Raw genomic sequence first — 27,019 nt, forward strand, 5'->3', positions numbered from 1 at the left:
ATAACATGCAAATTTAAAATTGATAGAGGATATTTAACAATTGTTGGGGTTTACGCCCCCCAAGAGGGAAGAAAGGATGATACAAAATTTGTTATGACGAACTGCAAGAGGTGCTCAACAAAATCAATAAATCAGATAATATTTTAATATGTTGCGATATAAATGCAAGAGAAGGTAATTTACCAATACCAGGAGTAGTTGGAACATATGGAGAGCAACACATAAATTACAATGGTGAAGAATTGAGGCAGTTTTCAAGCACTAAGCCTAAACCATGAAGTGAAGATGATGATGATGACTGTTGCTCCAAGATATTTGAACTTCTCCACCTCTTCAAAAGATAAATTTCCAACCAAATAATACAATTTCAAAACTTATTGTTATTTATTTCCATAACGACGAAATAGTTATCTACGATATGAGTATCGTAATGTTTCATATTACAATACAAGTTTGAAACCAGTTGAATATTGCAATATGAAGTTACGATAAATATATCGTTCAATATTTTATCCCCTTTGAGAAACAAATAATTTTTAATAAAAGTAATTGTATTATTTTTATTAGTTTTTAACATGTCTTTTGTGGAGAGGCGATTGTATTATTATTAGTTTCTTCCTGGGAGAAGCGATTCATTTGTTTGTTTTATTGGTTTTGAACACGATAGGTTTTTGTTTATAACAAAAGAATAGCAGTACGAGAAATAAAGAAACATTGTTAAAACGAGTTCAAACGAGAATTCAGATATTGAAAATGCTGCAAATTCTGCAATTGAATATTTAGTACTATCGAAAAAATGCAGGAAGTAATATAACAAAATGTGAACATATTGTTGTTAATGTTTATAGAAAATAAAATCAATTCCATTTTATTTCATTTAATGTATGGTTCATATTACGCAACCAGTTAGATAATATCAGTATAATTACCTAACTAGTTTCGTCATGTGTTTACAACATTTTTATTAGTAATGTAAAGTCTAAAATCAAGTGGATAAATAGATTTTCGGGTTTACTTTACAGAAGTTTTCGTAACTAGTACTACTACAAGATTGTTCAGAGTATGGCAATGATAGTAAATTCTAGTATAGTAATGAAAGGTCATCACATTCTGAAGTTGTTTTTTTTTTACAAACACTCCGGAAAGAATGGAAAGATTTATGGAAACCTAGAAACTTTATAAGTCCCAAAAAGGAGACAGTGCCCATGATCAGACATACAACGAAACAAAACTAATTTTATTACTTCAACTAATCCTTCTCTTGTGACCCAGGCCGCACGTTCTCTGATCATGTGCGCTGCCTCCTTTCTGGGACTTATTTGTGCGACAAAACTTTTTTCGAAGACTGTACGTACATGATGATGACAGACCATTATAATGATTACCATGATGATGAAAGGCAGGGTAGCTCAGTTGGTAGAGCAGCTGGCTACGAACTGGAAGGTCAGGGGTTCGATCCCAGGTGGTGACAGGATTTTTTCTCGTTGCCAAACTTTCAGAACGGCCCCGAGGTTCACTCAGCCTCCTATAAAATTGAGTACCGGGTCTTTCCCGGGGGTAAAAGGCGGCCAGAACGTGTTTCCGACTACACCACCTCATTCTAGTGCCGAGGTCATGGAAAGCATGGGGCTCTACCTCCATGCCCCCCAAGTGCCTTCATGGCATGTTACGGGGATACCTTTACCTTTTACCTTTTTACCATGATGATGATGATGATGATAATGACCATGATTAATAGCATTTATTAACCACGACGATGATGACCGCAATGACAATACCAATGGCCATGAAGACGACATTGACCGTGATGATAATTAATAACATTGATTACCTTGATGATGATAGCCAGGATGAAGATGATGATGACGGCAATTGTGATGATGGTGAATGAAGAATTTTATTGTAATCTGTATATATATATATATATATATATATATATATATATATATATATAATTTGAACTGGTCATGGAAATTACGGGAAAACGGCCAAACGGATTTTAATGATTGACCCCTCATTTTGAAGCTTGGAACCCGAAGTTTTTCAGAAAAATAGTAACTTTCAGTGAAGCGTTAGTTTTCCTACATAATTTTCCTATTTTCCAAAATCCATCTTTTGTCAGTTTTGAGAACTAATTGGATATCAGAATAAAACAAAACACACATTACAATAAACAATAGGATTTTACACGAAGGCCATGACGTGCAGGATTGCGAACATATTTAGAGCTCAAATCCAATTGGTTATTAAAAACTTCAAGACTTACTTACTAAAAATAATTTACAGGTTTGATTTTGCGGTGTGTAATTTTCTGAGTACAGCTGTGGTGTATTGGACATTAAAATCTACAAAATTTGACGTGGTTTGATGACATTATTACGATTAGAAATGAAATATTATTATAGTTAATGCCATGATGTGACTACTTTTCATTAATATTATACATATTAATGCTATATTGATGATATGAAAGTGAAACGTTTTGGGGTTATAGAATAGAGAATATCTTAAATTAGCTCTTCATTTCTATAATTTACTGAGTGGCGGCTGTATAGTGTATAACTACAAAAGTTACCGTACGTAAGATAATATTGTTATTAAAAATCAAACATTTTTATAGTTATTAATCAAGTGAGGTTGGGTCTTTTTCATATACTTAATGGCGGTGTGATGTAGATATTTATATGAGTCATTCTCTTCAGTATTGGCTCGAGAGAGCGCAAAAATTACAGTTCCCGAAGAAAGACCAAAAGATATCACTTACTGATAAAATAAGAAGCCTACAAAATTTTGTAGTCTCCCGATCATTTCAGCAAGATGTCTTAGCAGGATAAAATGATTTTACCCTCTACATTTCAAGCTCTACATGCAGCAGCTATACCAAGATGCTATGCTTTTGTTCGAAAGCATAGCAAACCTGACATTTTTTTAAGTTTCACCTAGAATCCACAATGACCTGAAATAGCTATTGCTTTACTCCCACATGAAAAATCCACTGATCGTCCTGACATTGTTATTTGCGTTTTCGCGTTGAAACTCAAAACCTGAAGGTGGATAGGTTCAAGAGAAAGTATTTGGCATGAAAAGAAAAAAACCATTCAGAGGGAGTAGGTTTCATTATTACGGAAGAAAACATCTTTCAAAATGTCTGGTATTCTTCATTGAAAATAAATCTGAAAAAAATTTTATTTGAACGTCTAATTTACTTAGTTTGCAGCATTTGCTGCACAAGCCACTAGTATTGTATATTACAATATGTTTTTGATACAGGTGTTAATAATCACGTGGCGTAGGATTTAGGAATTAATTTATTTCCCTGTTGATGCCGTGGTTACAGAAGTAGCGTGATACTTTCTTCACTGGTGAGCCAGCACCACACCCTGGAAGATCTCGCGTCACGTCGGCCTCGGGCAAGGTCGCGCCGTGTTTACGTCTGCGGCAGGCGGTTGAACTATCCACACGTGTTCACGGTGTACTACAGTGTTGGTCTAACCACTCTTTCAACCACACAGGTTATTCAGCTATGACGGTGAATGGAGTTGGCATTTTTGTTTGCCATTACGCCACTAGGGTCGCGGGTTACCAGCTTCTATTTATATAATAAATTAATTGTGAATTCAAGAAACCCTACTTGTCCATTTTGAGTAAATTTTTCAGAAAAACCGATTATCAGTGTCTTCAAAAGTGTTTGGTATTTTGGAACAATTTTTTTTATTAAAACATAATAAAAAGATGTAATGTTTGACATACATGAACTTGAAAATTTTTCTTTAGTATATTCTGGGAAAAAATCTGAATTGCCTGGAGTTTATGATTGGTAACAATTATTTTATTCCTTTAAAACAATTGCTAGACAAAAAAGAGAAGAAAATTTTTAAAATCTTTTAAACTACTTTAACCCTAGAATGCTATCGTACGTAATTTTGATGTATAATGGGTCGTAATTTTGATGTATAATGGGTAAACATGATTCTCACTACTTTTCCCGCCAAGCAAACTCTTTTTTCTAGCTATGCCTCCATCTGTTAGGTGTTGACTATCAGTCGTGACAGCGGGTAGCAACTTATAGTGCTTAGCCAAGTTATTATAAGATATCGATGGTATTCAGGTAGAAGGACTTATCCAACAAAACAACTTTTTTTTCAGAAGCAGCTATAATTAAATTTTAACACATTATTATTAGTTACTTAAACTTATCTGAAGGAATGTAAACATAATTGTCAAAAAAGTAATTATAATTAGAATAATTAATATTTCTGCAGCTGTACTCTCTGACCAAAATTATAGCGTGATAATCGATCAGGCCTAGTTGTACTGTCGATACTTAGCGCGGCACACTAGCGCGCACTATCGGATGCAATAGAGAACCTCAGCTATTCTATTACCATTCGTAATGAAGTAATGACGAAACTATGACGTAGTTGTGTAACAGTTGTCCTGTTATACGTACATGACGTATGTAGTGATTATTATTAGTAAGGAATTTACACACGACTTATAAACGAGCTATTGTGCAAGTATAAAACAGTTAAGAGTTTTTATTAGTAGGACCGTAAAAATAGGCCTAATTTAATGTGTATTCAACATGATGGGATAGCAGCGCACATTAAGGACTGTGCATTTATGATTTGTCCTTTATTGGCTATATTATGGCTAAGTCATCGCAAAAATTTAACATTTTATTCTTCGTATAAAAACTTTTTAAATTCTACAGAAAATTTAAAGATCACCAAAAGACTTGGTCCTAACAGAGTGGTGGTTTTAAGATGACGAAAAACTGGTGGAATTGTGGCAAGTTAAATGAAAGTATTCTCTGTAAACATGCCATGATATAGTTTATATTCTCCATAAATTGCTTTTTGACACATTGAGATATTATTCCGCGACTCCGGCGCCAGTTTTCGACATGGTTTCCATTTCCCCCTATCCTTGTTGCATTAATATTGACTCCCATTGTATCTCCCCCGGGAAAATGTCCAGCTGTCGTCATTAGCCCACTATAGTATAGTCCGGATCAGCTTACTTAATACTCTGAGGGTGAAATCTAACCATTTTCCCCTTTTACTACATTATGCTATTGAATTATAGTGATTTTCTAGATGTCACGTTGAATTTTCTTTTACCAACTTCGTTTAGAATTTCGAGTAGGTACTGACAAATACAACAACTGGCAGTTATTTTCTAACTGTTATGTTGGCAGCAATAATTTTGATTTGCAGTAGAAGAACATTCATGAAATTGAAGTAAGCTTGTGAAATTTGAACGAAATTAATAATTAATTAGTAATATCGGTATTAATATCAATACATAATTCAGTTGTGTTATATTCTTCCTTACGTTTTCCATGTTAATCATTTGTACTAAATGAGTTGCTTTTACTATATTCCAATGTATTTTACTTTCTTTTTTTCTATTATGGTATTATTTTCATGTTATTTAGTGTCGATTTTATTATGCTATTATTATTATTATTATTATTATTATTATTATTATTATTATTATTATTATTTTGTAATATGTTAGTATTCTGTTCTTTATCTTTTTGTTAAATTTTAACTGCTTGTATGCTTTGTGACCTGGTAGAGTGTAAGAGAAGGCCCTATGGTCTTAACTCTGCCAGTATAAATAAAGAATTATTATTATTATTATTATTATTATTATTATTATTATTATTATTATTATTATTATTATTAAAGGAACTGGCCACCCTATCCCATTACCTCCTGGTCTAGTTACCTCATAAGTGGTCCCTTCTTGGTATCATTTGTGAGGTTCAGACCTGTCTTTGGACAGTTAGCTAAACAACATTATTATTATTATTATTATTATTATTATTATTATTATTATTATTATTATTATTATTATTATTATTGTGCTATTTATTTTGTTGCATTTTGGTCAATTGAGTAATGTAGACTATTATATTGATTGTATTTTCATCTCATTGCCATTTTCTATCATTCATTCTCATCATCATTTGTTGTTTTGTTTCGTTTTGTACCTGTGCTAAACTGTAATTGACCTTGTGCTGTTGTTTCGCACATTAATATTCTAAATAAATAAATAAAATAAATTATTATTATTATTATTATTATTATTATTATTATTATTATTATTATTATTATTATTACAGTAACTGGCTACCCTATCCCATTATCTCCTGGTCTAGTTGCCTCATAAGTGTTGCCTTCTTGGTATCATTTGTGAGGTTCAGACCTGTCTTTGGACAGTTAGCTAAACAACATTATTATTATTATTATTATTATTATTATTATTATTATTATTATTATTATTATTATTATTATTATTGTGCTATTTATTTTGTTGCATTTTGGTCAATTGAGTAATGTAGACTATTATATTGATTGTATTTTCATCTCATTGCCATTTTCTATCATTCATTCTCATCATCATTTGTTGTTTTGTTTCGTTTTGTACCTGTGCTAAACTGTAATTGACCTTGTGCTGTTGTTTCGCACATTAATATTCTAAATAAATAAATAAAATAAATTATTATTATTATTATTATTATTATTATTATTATTATTATTACAGTAACTGGCTACCCTATCCCATTATCTCCTGGTCTAGTTGCCTCATAAGTGTTGCCTTCTTGGTATCATTTGTGAGGTTCAGACCTGTCTTTGGACAGTTGGCTAAACAACATTATTATTATTATTATTATTATTATTATTATTATTATTATTATTATTATTATTATTATTAAAGGAACTGGCCACCCTAACCCATTATCTCATGGTCTAATTGCCTCATAAGTGTTGCCTTCTTGGTATCATTTGTGAGGTTCAGACCTGTCTTTGGACAGTTGGCTAAACAACATTATTATTATTATTATTATTATTATTATTATTATTATTATTATTATTATTATTATTATTATTAAAGGAACTGGCCACCCTAACCCATTATCTCCTGGTCTAGTTGCCTCATAAATGTTGCCTTCTTGGTATCATTTGTGAGGTTCAGACCTGTCTTTGGACAGTTGGCTAAACAACATTATTATTATTATTATTATTATTATTATTATTATTATTATTATTATTAAAGGAACTGGCTACCCTATCCCATTATCTCCTGGTCTAGTTGCCTCATAAGTGGTGCCTTCTTGGTATCATTTGTGACGTTCAGACCTGTCTTTGGACAGTTGGCTAAACAACATTGTTGTTATTATTATTATTATTATTATTATTATTATTATTATTATTATTATTATTATTATTGCAGTATTTCAATATATGGCATTTTACCTTCTTTGGTGATTTCTAGTATTAGTTGGCAACACTGAAGAGACGGCCAAATTAGCCTTTTAGGAACTACTCTTACATGGTCCTCACATGATATGTTTTTTATACAGAAGGGTTTTTTTATACACCAACTGTCTTACTAATAAAAACTCTATATACAGACGTTTAACTGTCTTATTCTTATACAATAAGTAGCTCGTTTATACGTAGTGTGTAAATTCCTTACTAATAATCACTACATACGTCGTGTATAACAGTATAACTGTTACACAGCTACGTCATAGTTTCGTCATTACTTCGTTACGGAAGGTAATAGAATATCTGAGATTCTCTACTGCATCCGCTAGAGCGCTCTAGTGTGCCGTGTTAAGTATCGATAGTACAACTGGATCTAATCGATTACCATACTATATTTTGGTCAAAGAGTACAAGCTACAGTAATATTATTCTAATTATTCTGTGCTCTTTGGTTTGTTCTTCTTTGGTTACTAGGCAACCACCATCATAAAATGACAGTCGATACGAACAGCTGTTAGAGGAGCGGCCATTTTTTCTCTATATACAACGCTTAAACAAGGGGTTTCGTGTAGGAGTCTTACTAATAAGCCGTGTATAGTTTTTATACGAGACTTATGCAGAGTTGATACAGAAAACGTTACTAATAAACCATGTATAAGCGAGGGATGTATAAACAGGCTGTAACTATACAATGGGAATTGCTTTGCAGTAGTTATATATACGAAACCCCTTGTTTAAGCGTTGTATATAGAGAAAAAATGGCCGCCTCTCTAACAGCTGTTCGTATCGACTGTCATTTTATGATGATGTTTACCTTGTAACCACAGAAGAACAAACCAAAGAGCATAGAATTATTAGAATAATATTGCTGTAGCTTGTACTCTTTGACCAAAATTTGCTGTGGTAATCGATTAGCCAGAGTTGTACTATCGATATTTAACACGCCACACTAGAGCGCTCTACCGGATCCAGTAGAGAACCTCAGATATTCTATTACCTTTCGTAACGAAGTAATGACGAAACTATGACGTAGCTGTGTAACAGTTATACTGTTATACACGACGTATGTAGTGATTATTAGTAAGGAATTTACACACGACTTGTAAACGAGCTACTCATTGTATAAGTATAAGACAGTTAAACGTCTGTATATAGAGTTTTTATTAGTAAGACCGTACGTGTATAACTACTGCAAAGCAATTCCCATTGTATAGTTACAGACTGTTTATACGTCCATCGCTTATGCAGGGTTTATTAGTAAAGTTTTCTGTCTCAACTCTGCATAAGTCTAGTATAAAAACTATACATGGTTTATTAGTAAGACTGCAAGAGTTTTAAATCGGTCGGGTTAGCAAGTGAATGACATTTAGGGATTGTTTGTATCTTCCTCCTACTGCCTACGAACACTAAATGCTACTGACGCGCGTTCGAAGCGCTACATTAACGCGCGTTTGCAGCGCCACTAACACGCCACTAAAAGTGGCCTCGTCTGAAGGGACACTAATTCTTTGCCGTTATTGTTGTTGTTTTTTTTTTTTCAATAAATTCGTCTATAGTTCTTGAATTAATAAATTAATTTTCATTATATATTTTGCAATAAAATTTTTTCTGAACACACAGTAGTCACGTGCTTCTTCTTGATCGCACAATCTGGTGTCCCGCAATCTCTACAGCTCGCAAATTAACATAACTACAGCTCGTCTTCCAACACGTAGTAGAGACATCACGTTTGAACTGCATACAGATTACTGGAAAGAATAGAGAATTGAATGGTTTGGAGCCGTTTTCATGAATAACTCAAGATTGCAATACTCTTCCCTATAATCGTCCTCTGAACAGCGGCTTGGAATGTGGATTGGCGCATCCTGATCGATGCGGGCCCTGACCCACTTGGCGGTATTAGGGCAGGTCGTGGCTAGGCGGGACGGCTGAAAGGACGAGAGGGGGGAGTTATCCCAGACTGTGGATTCGAACATCATCCGCCTCCAAGTCTGCTCCAAAGTGTGGCATTAGTATCCTGGCTAGGTCATGTAATAAAAGCGCCATAGCCCATTCAGCTAACGGCTTCTTTATCCAAGAGACAAGGGTTCGATCTCTGGCACATTATCGCTTTCAAAACATCCGCTGTGTTCTGTTGCTTATGATTAGAGCCCGGAATTTATGTATTTACATATTTTAATCCTACATATTTATGCACGAATAAAATGCAAACGTTGACGAGATACACATGTAGGAATATCGTCCATAAATTTTATTTTACACTTTTTTTTTTTTTTTTTTTTTTTTTTACAAATTTGGTATAATATTATAGTCCCGTCGCTCTAATTTCCGGCAGCCAATCGCGTTGCAGGTCGGCTACATTTAAACGTGTGCGTCTTGTGATTCGCTTATGAAGACGTTATTCCTTTCTTAAAGCTCGATAAATACTTAATATAATCGCCCGCCATTTTGGCTCTTTCGTTGGCGTTTGCAGAAAGCACACGAAGACGTTATTTGCCGCTCAATTATTTGCTGAATTACAGTGCGTTTGATTTATTATCATAGGAGCTACGACATGATAATGTTTAACTGTATGGTAAATAATTCCTCGTATGGTAGCTCGACAACGAAAGAACAGAAATGGCGAACGACACTACCTACCTAGACTTTATAGAGCCTTCACTTCCTAAGACGTAAGCAAAAGATGAGGAGTCACGCCGGGAATAACAGCGTCGCGACTATAGGTCCACATATTTCACACCATAGTACATAACATTATAGCAGAATATATAATAAATAATAATTTATAATAATACTAATAATAATAAAAATAATAATACTTACGGCTTTTAAGGAACCCGGAGGTTCATTGCCGACCTCACATAAGCCCGCCATTGGTCCCTATCCTGAGCAAGATTAATTCAGTCTCTATCATCATACCCCACCTCCCTCAAATCCATTTTGATATTATCCTCCTATCTACTTCTCGGCCTCCCCAAAGGTATTTTCTCCTCTGGCCTCCCAACTAACACTCTATAGCATTTCTGGATTCGCCCATTCGTGCTATATGCCCTGCCCATCTCAAACGTCTGGATTTAATGTTCCTCATTATGTCAGGTGAAGAATACAATGCGTGCAGTTCTGCGTTGTGTAACTTTCTCCATTCTCCTGTAACTTCATCCCTCTTAGCCCGAAATATTTTCCTAAGCACCTTATTCTCGAACACCCTTAATCTCTGTTCCTCTCTCAGAGTGAGAGTCCAAGTTTCACAACCATACAGAACAACCGGTAATATAACTGCTTTATAAATTCTAACTTTCAGCTATATGAAAAAAATAGTTTTGCGATTAAAATTTTTTCTTTCAAAATTCAAAATGGTGGCAGTCCACTGTGCAATTATGAAGCGTTTCCCTCATAACTCATAAACTTGTTAATTTTTTCATGTTCTCTCTCTTTTATTTTATTGCTGAAACTCATGTTTACAATATCATGCTCTTTTAACTACATTCCTTAATAAATAATATTTTTTTTATTTTGTGTTAGACGAGAATACTGATATTTCACCATTTTTAAAATGAATTTATTTTTATTAGACAATCTATCAAAGGTAGGGAAATGGTTTTGCATCACATTGTAGATATGACATGCATGCATAAATACACACAAAAAATTCATCACAGAATATTGAATAGTTTTTTAGTTATGTGGGAAACGCTTCATCACTGCACAGTGAACTGCCACCATTTTGAATTTTGAAAAACAAATGTAAATATGTTTTTTTAATCGTAAAATTATTTTTTCATATAGCAGAAGGACAGTGTTTTACACATACTGGATATTTATGAAACGAGCGCAAGCGAGTTTCATAATTTTCATACGAGCTTCTTAATTACCATTATAGGCGAGTTTCATACGACTTTTTATGCTCGACCATATTTCTAACTTGAAATTATTCAGATGTATACATTTTATTTGTATCTGACAAGATCGGAAGTGACCTTGTTCTAGGTCGTGGATTGTGAGATGTGCGCAGACGCGAAAGTATTGATTTTTTCCGAGGAACAATAATGGCATTGACCTTGATGTAATCCCGTTAAACTTGGTATAACTTTGATTATTGAATTCGACATTGAAAAACGAGATGACAAATTGAATTTATTTGAATATTATTTACAATTAACGCTAATTATTATAGTAACAGAACAAAACCTTCTGCGACAGTATTGGATTTCCAGCCTCCGTGACTTTTCGCTAATTCTCTTTCGATTGCATATCCGAGAATAATCGATACTTGCGGTTTTATAACGGTACAAAGCTGACTTGTCATTGGCTGAACACCTGTAAGCTGAGTTGTCATTGGCTGAAAACACCTGTACTTTAATGAGTAGGTGTACTTTAATGACATGCATTAAAGGACTGCTACCAGGTGTATAATTAGTACATTTCGGTATGGTCGAGCATAAAACAGATTAATAGGCTATTTGCTATGATTTTAATAGAACAATAGGAAAAAAATTGGTAGGAAAATTAAAATTTCACAATACTATAATATTGTACAACGTATAAAAATATGGAAATTGCGATAGTTGTTTTCTTTACGGTCCGACAAGGTTTAATAAACTAGTGTGAGAAATGAAGCTTTGCCAAGTTAAGGGTTAACCCCTTAAACTTTTGGTAGAAACTGTATATACACACGGTCTATGAGTACTGCATACATTAATACGTGCTTACAGTTATGCATATTTAACAGAATGAAGTTTTCCTAGAAATTTAGACATCAATTCAGGTGTAAAGCCGCTGGTAGTTTTATTGGATCGGCTCTAAGATAATTTCCCCCTGCGTGCAAGGCACGCAACCCGCGTGACGTATGGCTGTCATGGCTACCGGTTGCTTCGCTACAGACTTCCGAGTGCCCTATTTTTATCACGTCGTGATAACACTTCATTGATTGATCACATCTCGACCGCATGCTCTGAGCCTCGTATAAAGATGCTGGACGCCATCGCCAGAGCTTCATCAGTGACGCACCAAGAAGGATACGATTCGTCATCACACCGCTTGTCAGCAGGTAACATTCGACGTAACGCATGGACTGAAAAAAGTGCCGCTATACAGTGCTAACGGGATCACTGACTTTCTATAGACGTGTAGTCCTTAAGGGAAAAACTAGCGTTGAGGTAGTTCCGGTGATTTTAGGAGTGAAAATGTACGAATTTGTAAGGGATTTCTTGCGGAGATGGATTTCAAAAGTTAGGATTTTATAGGGAAATGTTTCAAGAAAAGAAAATTGTTGGAAAATGTAGTAAATTACGTGTGAAATTAGATGTGCGTGTAATGGAAATGCAAACATTGTGGTTTCTAGTGAAGGAGAGGGACGTAGGGACATAAAACACACGATACGATGTGTAGTGAAGAACGTAAAACTTGTATTAATTCAATAACCACTGCAATACAGTGAAGCACAACAAATAATAATGAAATAGACACAAAATTCCACGTCGGTCATTACGCTGACATCACTAAACAAAAATCACCAGGCTTTAAAAATCCTACAGAGATTCTTATTTGTAAAGCATAATAAAAGCCTAAACTAACGTAACCTAACCTGTCACAGATTCGTATATACAAGACATAACAAAAGCCTAAACTAACTTAACCTGTCACAGATTTGTATAATATAACCTGAGTGTACACTTATGTGAAACTTTCGTAATGTCGCCAAAGTTATGTTGGTATTACAGAGGAGACAGCTGAAGGTGTGGAAGCGAAGTGGAAAGGGAACTACCTCAGCGTTAGTTTAATCTTATGTTTAAATCAAATTTAACATTTTTACAGCTGTCCAAAAATATTTTTCATGTTAATCTTTTCTCAGTAGTGGAAAAAAAATGCAAAGTTTATTTGCCTATTAATGTTTAAATGATTCTATTCGTAATTTCAATGTGATATCGAGTGCATCAAACGTTGGTGACAGAACATGAAACAGCCATGATGAAAAGAAGATTGTTTTAATTACACCTACTATTCAACGGAAAGAAAATCCATTTGTTTTAATTATACCTACTATTCAACGGAAAGAAAATCCATTTGTCTTAATTATAGCTACTACTCAACGAAAAGAAAATCCATTTTTTTATTATACCTACTATTCAACGGAAAGAAAATCCATTTGTTTTAATTATACCTCTACTATTCAACGGAAAGAAAGTCCATTTGTTTTAAATTCATTTGTTTTAATTACACCTGCTATTCAACTGAAAGAAAATCAATTTGTTTTAATTATACCTACTGTTCAACAGAAAGAAAATGCATTTGTTTTAATTATACCTACTATTCACTGAAAGAAAATCCATTTGTTTTAATTATACCTACTATTCAACTGAAAGAAAATCCATTTGTTTTAATTAAACCTACAATTCAACTGAAATAAAATCCACTTGTTTTAATTATACCTACTATTCAACTGAAAGAAAATCCATTTGTTTTAATTATACCTACTATTCAACGGAAATAAAATCCACTTGTTTTAATTATACATACTATTCAACGGAAAAAAAACTCATTTGTTTTAATTATACATACTATTCAACGGAAATAAAACTCATTTGTTTTAATTATACCTACTATTCAACTGAAATAAATTCCATTTGTTTTAATTATATCTACTATTCAACTGGAAGAAAATCCATTTGTTTTAAATTCATTTGTTTTAATTATACCTACTATTCAACTGAAAGAAAATCCATTTGTTTTAATTATACTTACTATTCAACGAAAAGAAAATCCATTTGTTTTAATTATACCTACTGTTCAACGGAAAGAAAATCCATTTGTTTTAATTATACCTACTATCCAACGGAAAGAAAATCCATTTGTTTTAATTATACCTACTATTCAACGGAAAGAAAATCCATTTCGTAAGTTTCATTTCTTGTAATTATCAATGTCGAGTTCAAGCGTAAGTTCAATACGACTATAGCCTACTGTGAAAATTTTGCATATATTTATCGTCATATCGTCATCAACGCCTTTATCGCCATTCCATGTCTCGTCTCATCGTCACACACTTCGTATTTTCGTTATTGTCGTCCATTTCGTCGCCATCTCATTATAATCGTCATCTCGACGTCGAACCATTTTGGATTCAAAATGTAATCTTCCATTTATATGCATTCTCTTTGAACTCGAATGGATGTGGAAATCGCAGTATTATGTTGTAACAAGGTAAAATTAGACACTGAAGAAAGTTGTGACTTGAACCGGTTGATTACAAATTTTTGTTATCTTAAATTCTGTGAACATCTTTCTGGAAATAATATATTGAAAAAGAAATTAACATGTTTTCTATTGTTGAAATGCATGACCATGGCTTCTGTTCGTAAGATCCAATCTTCTATTTCTTAAGATCCAACATACGATTCTCAGAGGAAAGTTGAATTAATTTTGTTACTGATCCGTTTAGGTAGGATGCCTACAGACTTTTTACCTTAAATTTTGTGCATCATTTTCAAATGTACATTTTGTTACGTGCAGCAAAAAACTTGAATCTGTCATCTGATGTTAAAAATGCATCAATATTGGTTTCTCTTTGCGAGACCCAGTCAAGGATTCTTTGAAATACAAATAGAAAGTTCTCAAATGGTATTAATTATAAAGTCGAAGGTTAATTTCAAGTGAAAATTGCTTCAAGAACTAGAGTGAATAATGAAATCAATTAAGTGTTGGCCTCTCTTTAGAACAGATAAAGATGTCACGACAGAATTTATTGCCCTGGAAACTGGGGTACAAACATTTAATTACATTTCCTTAGTAACAAAACCATTATGTGTGTAGTAAGTTAACGGGGTTCCAGTGATTTGAGACGGTGCTGACGTCACACAGTGGCGCCACTGATCGCGTGGAGGTACCACAGAGTCTGGCTTCACTGTGAGATGCACAGTAGCTTAGCTGCATCTGCCTCTCATCTTCACAACTCGAGTTCGATCCCTTCTGTGGTCAAAGACGCTGAAGACTGGATAAATTTATCAGCGTAATTTACGTGAAGTGGGTGTAATGGTGATACCTAGTGAGAAATGATCAAGAAAAAATCTTTTCTCTATTAGAGAACTGTATATGTGTTAACTTCGATTCTTTTTGTTGTCTAGAGTAAGGTGAAGTCATGGTTCATTTTGGAGCCACGGTCATGATTTCCACTTCCGCTGCCTGTTGGGTATTTTTCCGGTCTCTGTTACATCACCATTAGGTGCAAGCGCAACATTGTGCCAGTCTTACGTCAGAGGAGTCCTATCGTGTGTTCAATTCTATAGCTAGTAGAGATGGGAAAAGTTATTTTTTCGTAACAGTTCCAACTGTTCCAATTTATTGAAAATACTAGGTTCCAAATAACAGTTCCGAAATAACAGTACCGTATATAACTCCACAGGTGCACAATGGTATCTTGGAACATGTAGTACGACTAGTATCTAATGTGGTACTTTGGACGCTAAATGACCACATACTTCCTTGTCTGCCATGTGACGCAATATGTCATAATGAGCTGAGACACACTGAGATGTGAATTCGTGGAAAAGAAATGTATTCTAATACTAGACTGAATTCGTAGATAAGGTTTGTTCGGAACAGGAATTTTAATGTAATTTTAAATTATTTGAAAATTAGTCGAACTGGATCTCAATGCTAAATAAAACCTAACCTATTCTTCCTCTTCTGTCCGGCTGAAGTTCACAATGGTGTTCAGTTTCTCTAAAATGTAAATAAAAAGCTATAATCATTTCTGCCGTGTTAAAATTCATAATAACGTCATTGAGAGTGATAATTTCATTGTAACGAAACAGGAAAATTGTCAGTCTTTGTATTTTTTTAAATATAAAATCTTCAACATTCTCTGCTTACTCACTGAGGTTACAATGAAAACATGTTTGAACAGAATTTAGTTTAATTTCAAGAATTGGTAATAAAACTATAAATAGAAAACGTTTGTAAATAAAACAACCTATAATTTTTCATCTCCCTTGATAAAATTCACATTGCGGTAATGTGAATGCAGGCATTATGTTAATAATTGAAGGATTCAGAGGCATAGTGGGCCAAGCGCCATTTATTAAAACGGAGAAAGAAAGGGTTAAAGTTAAGTGAATACCATAGTTTAATGAAGATTGACATATAATTTAGTTACCATAATGTAGTTACAAAGTGAAACGAGTATTTTGTAACAGCAAGTATTTTGTACTAGCCCAGAATAACACTGTTATTTTGGAACGTAGTATTCCAACAGTTTCAAGCAAGGAACTGTTACAAAATAACTGTTACGTTATTTTTTTTCCTACCTGTAATACCTAGAGCTTGCAGTCACGATTTCGAATTCTGCCTATCACATGGATGGTTTTTCTTTGTCAATATGATATTCCAGATCGTTTTATGGGACGATTGGAAGATATGGCGACCTCACCTTACTGAAATTTTCGAATATGAGCTTAGTTCAATCCTTATAGCTAAATTGTATTCTGAAGTCTTCAACAAAAGAGTAAAATGATATAAATACATGCACGTGGTTTTGAGACCTCGAAATTGGCAGTGACTCATTTGTTTGTTGCCGTGTAACAGATCTACTGATGTTCAATTATTTAATCACATTATCCTTTTGCTGGACACCAATGTATTTGTGGAGGAATTGCTGATATTTACGGCCATCATGCACTCAGCTGTGCGAGGAGAAAGGGTCGTATTCCCAGACATACATCACTCAATGATATGATTAAAAGATCTCTGACTTCTTGTGGCATCCCGTCTCTTTTGGAACCACCAGGTATTAGTCGCGCGGATGGTAAACGACCAGGGTCTCACCTTAATTCCATGGTCTAGAGGAAAATCTTTAATTTGGGATTCCACTTGCGTAGACACTCTAGCTCCATGTCACTTACCGAATACCTCCAGACGCGCAGCATCTGCTGCTGAATTAGCCGTGAAGAAGAAGGTCAATAAATATGCTCATCTTTTAGACAATTATATCTTTGTCCCCTTTGCTGTGGAGACCTTCGGTCCTTGGAGTCATGACGCTAAAGTTTTGGTATCTCAAATCGGCCAAATTTTAATCTCCATTACTGGTGATCGCCGTTGCTCTACTTATTTGCGTCAACGTTTAAGTATTGCAATTCAACGTGGAAATGCAATGAGCGTTTTGGGTACTCTTCCCGAGTCCAGCCCTTTGGACGAACTCTTACTCCTGTAAAATTTATTATTCTGTGTGTTAATATCTGTGTTTAGTTTTATATATGTAATACCTTTTAAGTATGCGTTAGATGCGTTTTCATCAACCTGAGATTCTATTATGTCGTGGGCATATTTTCTAAAGATGAATTTTATAATCTAATATTGCTTCTTTTCACTTTCATATCCTCTTTATTATTATGGTATTTAGACAGTTTTAAATTGACTGTTACACTTTTACTACGTCACACTACTTTCGACCAATAAAACGGTACGAAAGGACGTCTTTCAACCAATCATGGCTGCTTATCGCACAATTTTATCGCGTCCCTAGCATTTGTTTAATTTTATCTCATCCCTAGCATTTGTTTATTTTTATCACTACCCTAGCATTTGTTTCTTTGTTTGCAAACATTTCAAACTGCACTGGTCTGGACGTCAAAAAACAAAATTACAAACCACTCCAGTCGATGCACAGCACTTTCAAATATGACTCGCATTGGCATTCAAGAACAAGAATGAATAAAGATCACTGGTCATATATGAAGAGCACCATTCGGAAATCCTGAATAGGCCTAAGTTGAGGGATACATCATGTACATCAACGAGTTCACTTCTTTTACGTACACGTCCAATATAACAACAACTGAACCACCAACCACTAAAACATTCAAATTTGAAAATTGTATTTGCAATAATTGTTTCTTTTAAAATTATTCATGTTTGTTTTTTATTTCATCATCGTTAATTAAAACGTTTCTTGTTTATTTCATCATCCCTAATTAAAACTTTTCTAACACGTGTTTATATTATTTAGGTTATGTTTGTTATAGCTTCTGCTATATATTATGGATAGTCACGTATCAGAGATTGTTTAATACTAAGTTATTGAAAATCATCTGTCAAGTGACGTTGATTACTGGGATCCGGATGATTGAAGTGGAATGCAAATGTTTTAATAAAAATGAAACTGAATCAACAAAGCCTTCTTGACTAGTAACAGTCCACAGAGTTCAATGATGATTCCATAGTTGGCACAACTGATACCGGTAACAAGAAAACATAATCATAAAACACTTCAGCCATCTAGCGTAATGTTGAGATGGTACAATAATACATTTGAAGACAGTTGTATTTTCGTAAGCCAATTTATATTTTATTGTATTGGAGTACTTCGTTACTTCTAATCTTTATATACTTTCTTCTAATCGTGTAATAGTCAATTAAATCCCACTCGAGTTTTGATTTTCTCTAGATAAATCAAAATCTCTAGTGAGATTAGTGTTGAAAAATAATAGTGGTTTGTATGTAATTCTATAATGCATAGCTTAATAATTAATTTGCTGGGCAGAGTATATTAGGTGTTATAATACGAAGGAACCAAGAAGCGTTTCCATGGCAACGTTTAACTTTTTATCAGCACTTTAGAGGAATAAATTGAAATGCAGTTGGCGGTGCTAATTTCATTTAAATTTTATCTCTTTATCACTCACTTGTTTAGTTGTGTAATTTACATCAATTATCTATACTTCGCGCACTTAATATTTAGTTTATATTCTGCTAAGAAACGGCAGTGTTGAACGTTATGCAAACTGTGATCGAACATTGAATGTTTGAAGTTTCAATTTGAAGTGTTACATCTCAGAGTTCGTTGGACGTCTTGCATCACGCTTGCGCATACAATTTGTTCCGCCAATTCGCAGTTCTTTCCTTATACATAGTAAATTTCTTTCACATATATTCGTTAAATCTTTTCTTACATAATTGTCATTTTACTCATAACACAAAATATAAAGATACTCGGTAGTAGTGTTATAATGCTGCAAGAATAAATTTCGTCATTCTCACGCGCATTTTCAACTTACTTACTTACTTACTTACTGCCTTTTAAGGAACCCGGAGGTTCATTGCCGCCCTCACATAAGCCCGCCATTGGTCCCTATCCTGAGCTAGATTAATCGATTCTTTATCATCATACCCCACCTCTCTCAAATCCATTTTAATATTATCTTCCCATCTACGTCTCGGCTTCCCCAAAGGTCTTTTTCCCTCCGGCCTCCCAACTAACACTCTATATGCATTTATGGATTCGCCTATACGTGCTACATGCCCTGCCCATCTCAAACGTCTGGATTTTATGTTCCTAATTATGTCAGGTGAAGAATACAATGCGTGCAGTTCTGTGTTGTGTAACTTTCTCCATTCTCTTGTAACTTCATCCCTCTTAGCCCCAAATATTTTCCTAAGCACCTTATTCTCAAACACCCTTAACCTATGTTCCTGTCTCAAAGTGAGAGTCCAAGTTTCACAACCATAAAGAACAACCGGTAATATAACAAAACAAACTTACTTACTTACAAATGGCTTTTAAGGAACCCGAAGGTTCATTGCCGCCCTCACATAAGCCCGCCAGCGGTCCCTATCCTGAGCAAGATTAATCCAGTCTCTATCATCATACCCCACCTCCCTCAAATCCATTTTAATATTATCCTCCCATCTACGTCTCGGCCTCCCTAAAGGTCTTTTTCCCTCCGGTCTCCCAACTAACACTCTATATGCATTTCTGGATTCGCCCATACGTGCTACATGCCCTGCCCATCTCAAACGTCTGGATTTAATGTTCCTAATTATGTCAGGTGAAGAATACAATGCATGCAGTTCTGTGTTGTGTAACTTTCTCCATTCTCCTGTAACTTCATCCCTCTTAGCCCCAAATATTTTCCTAAGCACCTTATTCTCAAACACCCTGAACCTATGTTCCTCTCTCAGAGTGAGAGTCCAAGTTTCACAACCATACAGAAGAACCGGTAATATAACTGTTTTATAAATTCTATAATATAACTGTTTTATAAATTCTAACTTTCAGATTTTTTGACAGCAGACTGGTTGATAAAAGCTTCTCAACCGAATAATAACAGGCATTTCCCATATTTATTCTGTGTTTAATTTCCTCCCGAGTATCATTTATATTTGTTACTGTTGCTCCAAGATATTTGAACTTCTCCACCTCTAAAGGTCTTTTTCCCTCCGGCCTTCCAACTAACACACTATATGCATTTCTGGATTCGCCCATACGTGCTACATGCCCTGCCCATCTCAAACGTCTGGATTTAATGTTCCTAATTATGTCAGGTGAAGAATACAATGCGTGCAGTTCTGCGTTGTGTAACTTTCTCCATTCTCCTGTAACTTCATTCCTCTTAGCCCCAAATATTTTCCTAAGCACCTTATTCTCAAACACCCTTAACCTATGTTCCTCTCTCAAAATGAGAGTCCAAGTTTCACGACCATACAGAACAACCGGTAATATAACTGTTTTATAAATTCTAACTTTCAGATTTTTTGACAGCAGACTGGTTGATAAAAGCTTCTCAACCGAATAATAACAGGCATTTCCCATATTTATTCTGTGTTTAATTTCCTCCCAAGTATCATTTATACTTGTTACTGTTGCTCCAAGAAATTTGAACTTCTCCACCTCTTCAAAATTCAACACTAGAGTTAATGCATCCGGTTGCCGTCATTGCAGTTCAGTTAGTGGAACGTTGATTTACGATGACCATGAACCCAAGTTCAAATCTCGGCTATGGTGAAACAGTAATTATAGTGGAAAGTGCAAGGTTCTCCCGTTTTTCCCTCGTCATTCAACCAACACTCAGCAAATCCCCTTTCATTACAGTCACCGTCTCGAAAAATAAGACTCCACTTGTGTTTGCTTGACGCCAAATCGATCGTCCTCCATATTAGGTGTTTATCGCGGTTTGTCCAAAATTTTGTAGATGGTAATGGTGAGATTCTAGAAGACTCATAGAGGTACCGAAGCCCGCAGGTTGTTACTTGCCTGACGGGTACATGACGACTCGTGTAGATCTATGAGGTACGGCAGACCGCTACTAGAGGTGTATTAAACGGATTTGAAGGCTGGAGAGGAATTTATAGTGTGGCGGATGGTGGAGCCGGTTTAGTCGGGCAACGCACTGTGCACGCATCTCATTCCATCGTAGGTGCATAAGTAGTCTACTTGTTTGGATTAGGTGGTTTAGGATGCTCCATGTCCCGCCAGATAAACACCTCTATGCCTCTAATTCATCCGGTAAATATGTAAGTAAAATTTCATCATTTCTGTTCCAGAAATGACATCAGAATTCCTGAAGTTCTTACGCAAAATTGCACAAGATATATCAATATTGGCCAAGGTGATTTTCAACTTGATTATTTATCTTACATTATCATGGCATCGGCTGATAGAAATTAGCTATTAATTCCTAAAAAATGTCTGGCACAAATTGTTATAGTTCTTTCCACCTCCACCTCAGGCTACAACGTGTGCATAATGCGTGCGTCCGTTATATTTGTAATATTCGTAAGTGTGATCATGTTTCCCCGTCTTTCCAAACTCTGTCTTGGCTAAGGCTAAGCGATCGACGAGCCCTGCATTCTCTTGTTCTCTTACTTCAAATTCTGCGCACCGCTACCCAAATCTATTTGGCTTCTCGTTTTCAAAATCTATCCGCATATCATCAGCTAAGTACAAGATCTCATCATAACAATTTACTCATTATACCCTACCACAAGACATCTTTATATTCTTCATCCTATACAGTTTCAGTTGCTAGAAATTGGAACTCGCTTCCGAGTGATGTAAGGGGTTGTTGGACAATAACTTCATTTAGGTCAAAATTACATAAATTCTTACTTAACAGATCAATTGCTGATTAATATTTGTTACTTATAATGAAACTAACATCTGTCCATTCTTATTATTATTATCATTAATTTCTCTAAATAGATTTACAAAACCTCTAATGGCAATTACATTAATATTCTCATTATAGAAATATATATATATATATATATATATATATATTCTCCCTGTAACATAGTCCTAGTAAGCTTATATTAAATTAATTAATAGCTATCTCAAATATTAAATTAATTATAATTCATTGAATTAAATTAGCTCATAAATTAAGTTACTACTTTACCTTATAGATTTACCTAAATTTAAATAAATGTGTAGTGAAGAATATTGCTGGAGAACCTTTTAAGTGTAGTGTAAATATTTGTAATTTAAATTTATGTATTGTATTGATTAAGGCTGGTTGAGTGGAAGAGAAGGCCTTATGGGCCTTTAACTCTGCCAGCGAAAATAAAACATTATTATTATTATTATTATTATTATTATTATTATTATTATTATTATTATTATTATTATTATTATTATTATTATAAAATAATTTTTAATGACCCAGTGTTTGTTGTATACATTAGCTGAACGACGGCACTGCTCGCATGTCGCGTGTCTATGTATCTTACAAGGTTATATGTCGCTTAATTAACCACATGGGCAATGAAGATTTGACAAGATATTTTGCTGAGTGCAGCTTGTTTATAATATAGGATATAGGCTATTGTTTGCACTATTTTCATACAGCATACAGCTTGAATCTTTTCTATAACGTGACTTATACTTAAAATCTTCTCCCAAATCGAAATCATTCCTAAAAACTTTTATACTTATAATCCTGTGAACCCGGGTTCGATCCCCCGATTTATAACTTGGGTTGGGCAAGCCCATGTTCCAGATAACACAGGGGTTTTCCCCGAGAGCTCCAGTTTCCCTGTGGCATTTCAACAAATCTCCATCACCATCTCATCTCAACCCGGATGTAGCGTAGACCAGCCTCCTATGACGCACCCTGGGCAACGACTATGTCGGTAAATTGGTCTACATAACCGGCTTCATGTGGGTGAATAAAAAAACAGTCAAGTACGCGCCATTAGCACAAAAAAACTTTTATAACTGAAAGAGATGTAGGCCTACATAAATTCCTTGAGACAAATGATTTAACTTTGTTCTCTTATGGTACAAAGATAAAAAAGGTGTAGCATTGAAGTTAGCCGTTTGTGAATTAGGTTAAAAAGTTGAAGGAGGACCACAGGCTGTTAAGTTTTCCAAAATATGAAACTACGTCTGTTCACATCCTTTTTCGTCTCTCAAAGAAGGAATTTTGATCTGTCAAATAACTCTTAGGATCGATTTCTAAAACGAGGTCTAGACCACGGTCATGGCTTTAAACTACGTTTGAATTTATAAAACGAATTCTTTTTCATTTTTCTGAGCCATAGCTCAAAACCATGGTCTGAAGCAGAGACCATGGCTGGAGCAGGTTTAAACGCTTCATGTATACAAGATGGAGGTAGTAGATCAGCTGGATGATTATCGAAGAAAAATTTGTGTCTACGAGTATTAAATCCCCGGATTAGAGTGATGAGAGACAGGAGTAATCCTTTGTAACTATATAATGACGATAATTTCAGGCGAATATTTCGATTTTCGAAGGAATCAACGCAAAATTCAGCAACAACGCTAAATAATAATCTGCAACCTTCTTGTTGCTTTCAGGGAAGTAAGATATAATATTTTATATTAATTATACATCTATGCCTATAAGACGATATAACTTAATTCTTAGTCTTTACAGTAGTTTTGGTCATTTTATTTAATACTCGAAAATGATGTGGCCTATAAGAATATGAAGCAAACGTGATTTTGTCTTCTTATTTTAAGTTTTATACTACTGGGGGTTTCCACGTAATACTAGCCTATTATATATGAAAATAGAACCATACTACATTATAGTTTCAATTGAAATTTTAATCCAGTTAATATATTTAGGTTATTAATTCCTTAGAACCGGGTTTTCAGGTAGTAGTTATGAACAAATTATAAACTACAATATAAACGCTTGACTTGTGCTAATTATTTGGACAATATCATTCTGGTATCTAAAAATCTGTTCACTATTAAATACTAAGTAATGCTAGTATTTTAAACGCACATATATTCTGTAAATTAGTAAATATAGACTAACTATACCTTAGCTGAGAAGAAAAGAATGTGATTTACTGCAATTCGATAAAAATATTAATTCTGATGTTAATTTATTTCTAATATCGACTGTTTACAGGAATAAAAATCGATTCTAAGCTGCGTTGCCATATATAAAACCCACGAACCTCTGTTTCTTCTCAAGCCGCGTCTCGACTTCGTTTTAGGAATCGCATAAGGATTCAGATCTCGATTGCGGTTCAAAAGCCGAAGTTTGGAACCACGATTTCGTCCGTGTTTTATAAATCGACCCTTACATTTCTCTTCACGACATAGACATAAGTGTCGTTAGCAATAGTACATGAAAAAGAATTGATTTCAACTTCGAACTTTGTGGACGATATGGCTTGTAAACTGGCGATAAGAAAGAAATGGGGAAGAATATAGTCTTCACAATATGACAGTCCAGTCGAGATAATGATTGTATTAGTTACTTAATAAAGTTTATTAAAGTCATTTGAAATTTTGTCCAATATTCTTTTGAGAAGATTAACTCCGTACGTAGATGAAATTATTGGGGATCATCAGTGCGGTTTTCGGCGTAATAGATCGACTATTGATTAGATTTTTTGTATTCGACAGATAATGGAGAAAAAATGGGAGTATAAGGGTACAGTACATCAGTTATTCATAGATTTCAAAAAGGCATATGACTCGGTTAAGAGGGAAGTATTATATGATATTTTTATTGAATTTGGTATTCCCAAGAAACTAGTTGGATTAATTAAAATGTGTCTCAGTGAAACATACAGCAGAGTCCGTATAGGTCAGTTTCTATCTGATGCTTTTCCAATTCACTGCGGGCTAAAGCAGGGAGATGCACTATCACCTTTACTTTTTAACTTCGCTCTAGAATATGCCATTAGGAAAGTTCAGGATAACAGGCAGGGTTTGGAATTGAACGGGTTACATCAGCTTCTTGTCTATGCGGATGACGTGAATATGTTAGGAGAAAATACACAAACGATTAGGGAAAACACGGAAATTTTACTTGAAGCAAGTAAAGCGATCGGTTTGGAAGTAAATCCCGAAAAGACAGAGTATATGATTATGTCTCGTGACCAGAATATTGTACGAAATGGAAATATAAAAATTGGAGATTTATCCTTTGAAGAGGTGGAAAAATTCAAATATCTTGGAGCAACAGTAACAAATATAAATGACACTCGGGAGGAAATTAAATGCAGAATAAATATGGGAAATACCTGTTATTATTCGGTTGAGAAGCTTTTATCATCCAGTCTGCTGTCCAAAAATCTGAAAGTTAGAATTTATAAAACAGTTATATTACCGGTTGTTCTGTATGGCTGTGAAACTTGGACTCTCACTCTGAGAGAGGAACATAGGTTAAGGGTGTTTGAGAATAAGGTGCTTAGGAAAATATTTGGGGCTAAGCGGGATGAAGTTACAGGAGAATGGAGAAAGTTACACAACACAGAACTGCACGCATTGTATTCTTCACCTGACATAATTAGGAACATTAAATCCAGACGTTTGAGATGGGCAGGGCATGTATCACGTATGGGCGAATCCAGAAATGCATATAGAGTGTTAGTTGGGAGACCGGAGGGAAAAAGACCTTTAGGGAGGCCGAGACGTAGATGGGAAGATAATATTAAAATGGATTTGAGGGAGGTGGGGTATGATGATAGAGACTGGATTAATCTTGCTCAGGATAGGGACCGCTGGCGGGCTTATGTGAGGGCGGCAATGAACCTCCGGGTTCCTTAAAAGCCATTTGTAAGTAAGTAAGTAAAGTCATTTGAAAAAACTTCTTCTCATGTATATTACTATCATCATTTTCTGGTCAAGATTCAATATCAATGAAAACATTTTGAATGATTTTGAACTCCAAACCTTGACACAGGTTAAAAGGTTCCTAAAGATTTCACAACACTTTCAGCAGTTTAATAATATCCCGTGTGACTACGAGGAAGTTATGTACTAAATCTTCTCTTCTTACTGGGTCCACCTGTTCGATACGTGATGTGCATATTAACACGCAGCAAGGCCGCGTTGACGTCGGCTGCCCGAGCTATAGGGCAGCACTAAGCTGAGCATGCGCAGTATGTTATAACTGGAACTTCGAAAATTCAGGTGGCAAAAATTTTGAGTCTTTACAAAATAAATCTTCTTCTTACTGCACATGCGCAATGGAATCTGTAAATTAATCGAACGGTAATACGGCAACAACTGCAACTTGGACCTGTTTCACCAAAATTATCGTCTTCTACATGGATTGAAACATTAGTTTAATTCCGGTTACTTATAACTACAGTCCTGTGTTCGGTTACCTAAAGCCTCCAAGCAACCCTAGGTCTGTGAGTATAGCAGCAAATAGGGATTATAAAGAATGGACACTGAGCGAATTTTCCTGTGTTTTGTCTCTCTGTGTGCCGGCGTTTAGTTCCACTTTCAAGCGCTAGAGGTTAGTGTAATCGAGCATACGCTAAGATAATAATTGAGTATAGAGTTGAGACACAAGATCCAAACATCGCCTACCTTATTGCATAATCCAGTAATGCTTTGCTTCAAATAAATTCAAGTTAATAGTTTTTCCTTATTTGTCAGTGATAAACTAGTTGTAATAATAATTTGTTATATTTTATATATAATAAATTATATTATAAAATATAACATTAAGTATCAAATTTGTTTAATA

At 34.7% G+C, this 27,019-nt stretch overlaps 1 protein-coding gene across 4 annotated transcripts in view; it reads left to right on the top strand.

Annotated features, from left to right (window-relative positions):
* The window catches only part of LOC138708856 (pyruvate carboxylase, mitochondrial-like), a 223,634-nt gene that overhangs the window by 56,335 nt on the left and 140,280 nt on the right, over window positions 1–27,019 (top strand). The window contains exon 1 of one of the 4 annotated variants that reach the window (XM_069839112.1): window positions 12,216–12,330. The exons of 2 other annotated variants lie outside the window; for them this stretch is intronic. The gene's annotated coding sequence lies outside the window, so the exon portion shown is untranslated. Of the gene's footprint in view, window positions 1–12,215; window positions 12,331–15,223; window positions 15,303–27,019 lie in introns of those variants that run through there. One more of the 4 variants, XM_069839113.1, reaches the window with a different exon arrangement.

This window comes from Periplaneta americana, chromosome 11 (genome assembly GCF_040183065.1).
Source record: "Periplaneta americana isolate PAMFEO1 chromosome 11, P.americana_PAMFEO1_priV1, whole genome shotgun sequence".
Taxonomy (NCBI): domain Eukaryota; kingdom Metazoa; phylum Arthropoda; class Insecta; order Blattodea; family Blattidae; genus Periplaneta; species Periplaneta americana.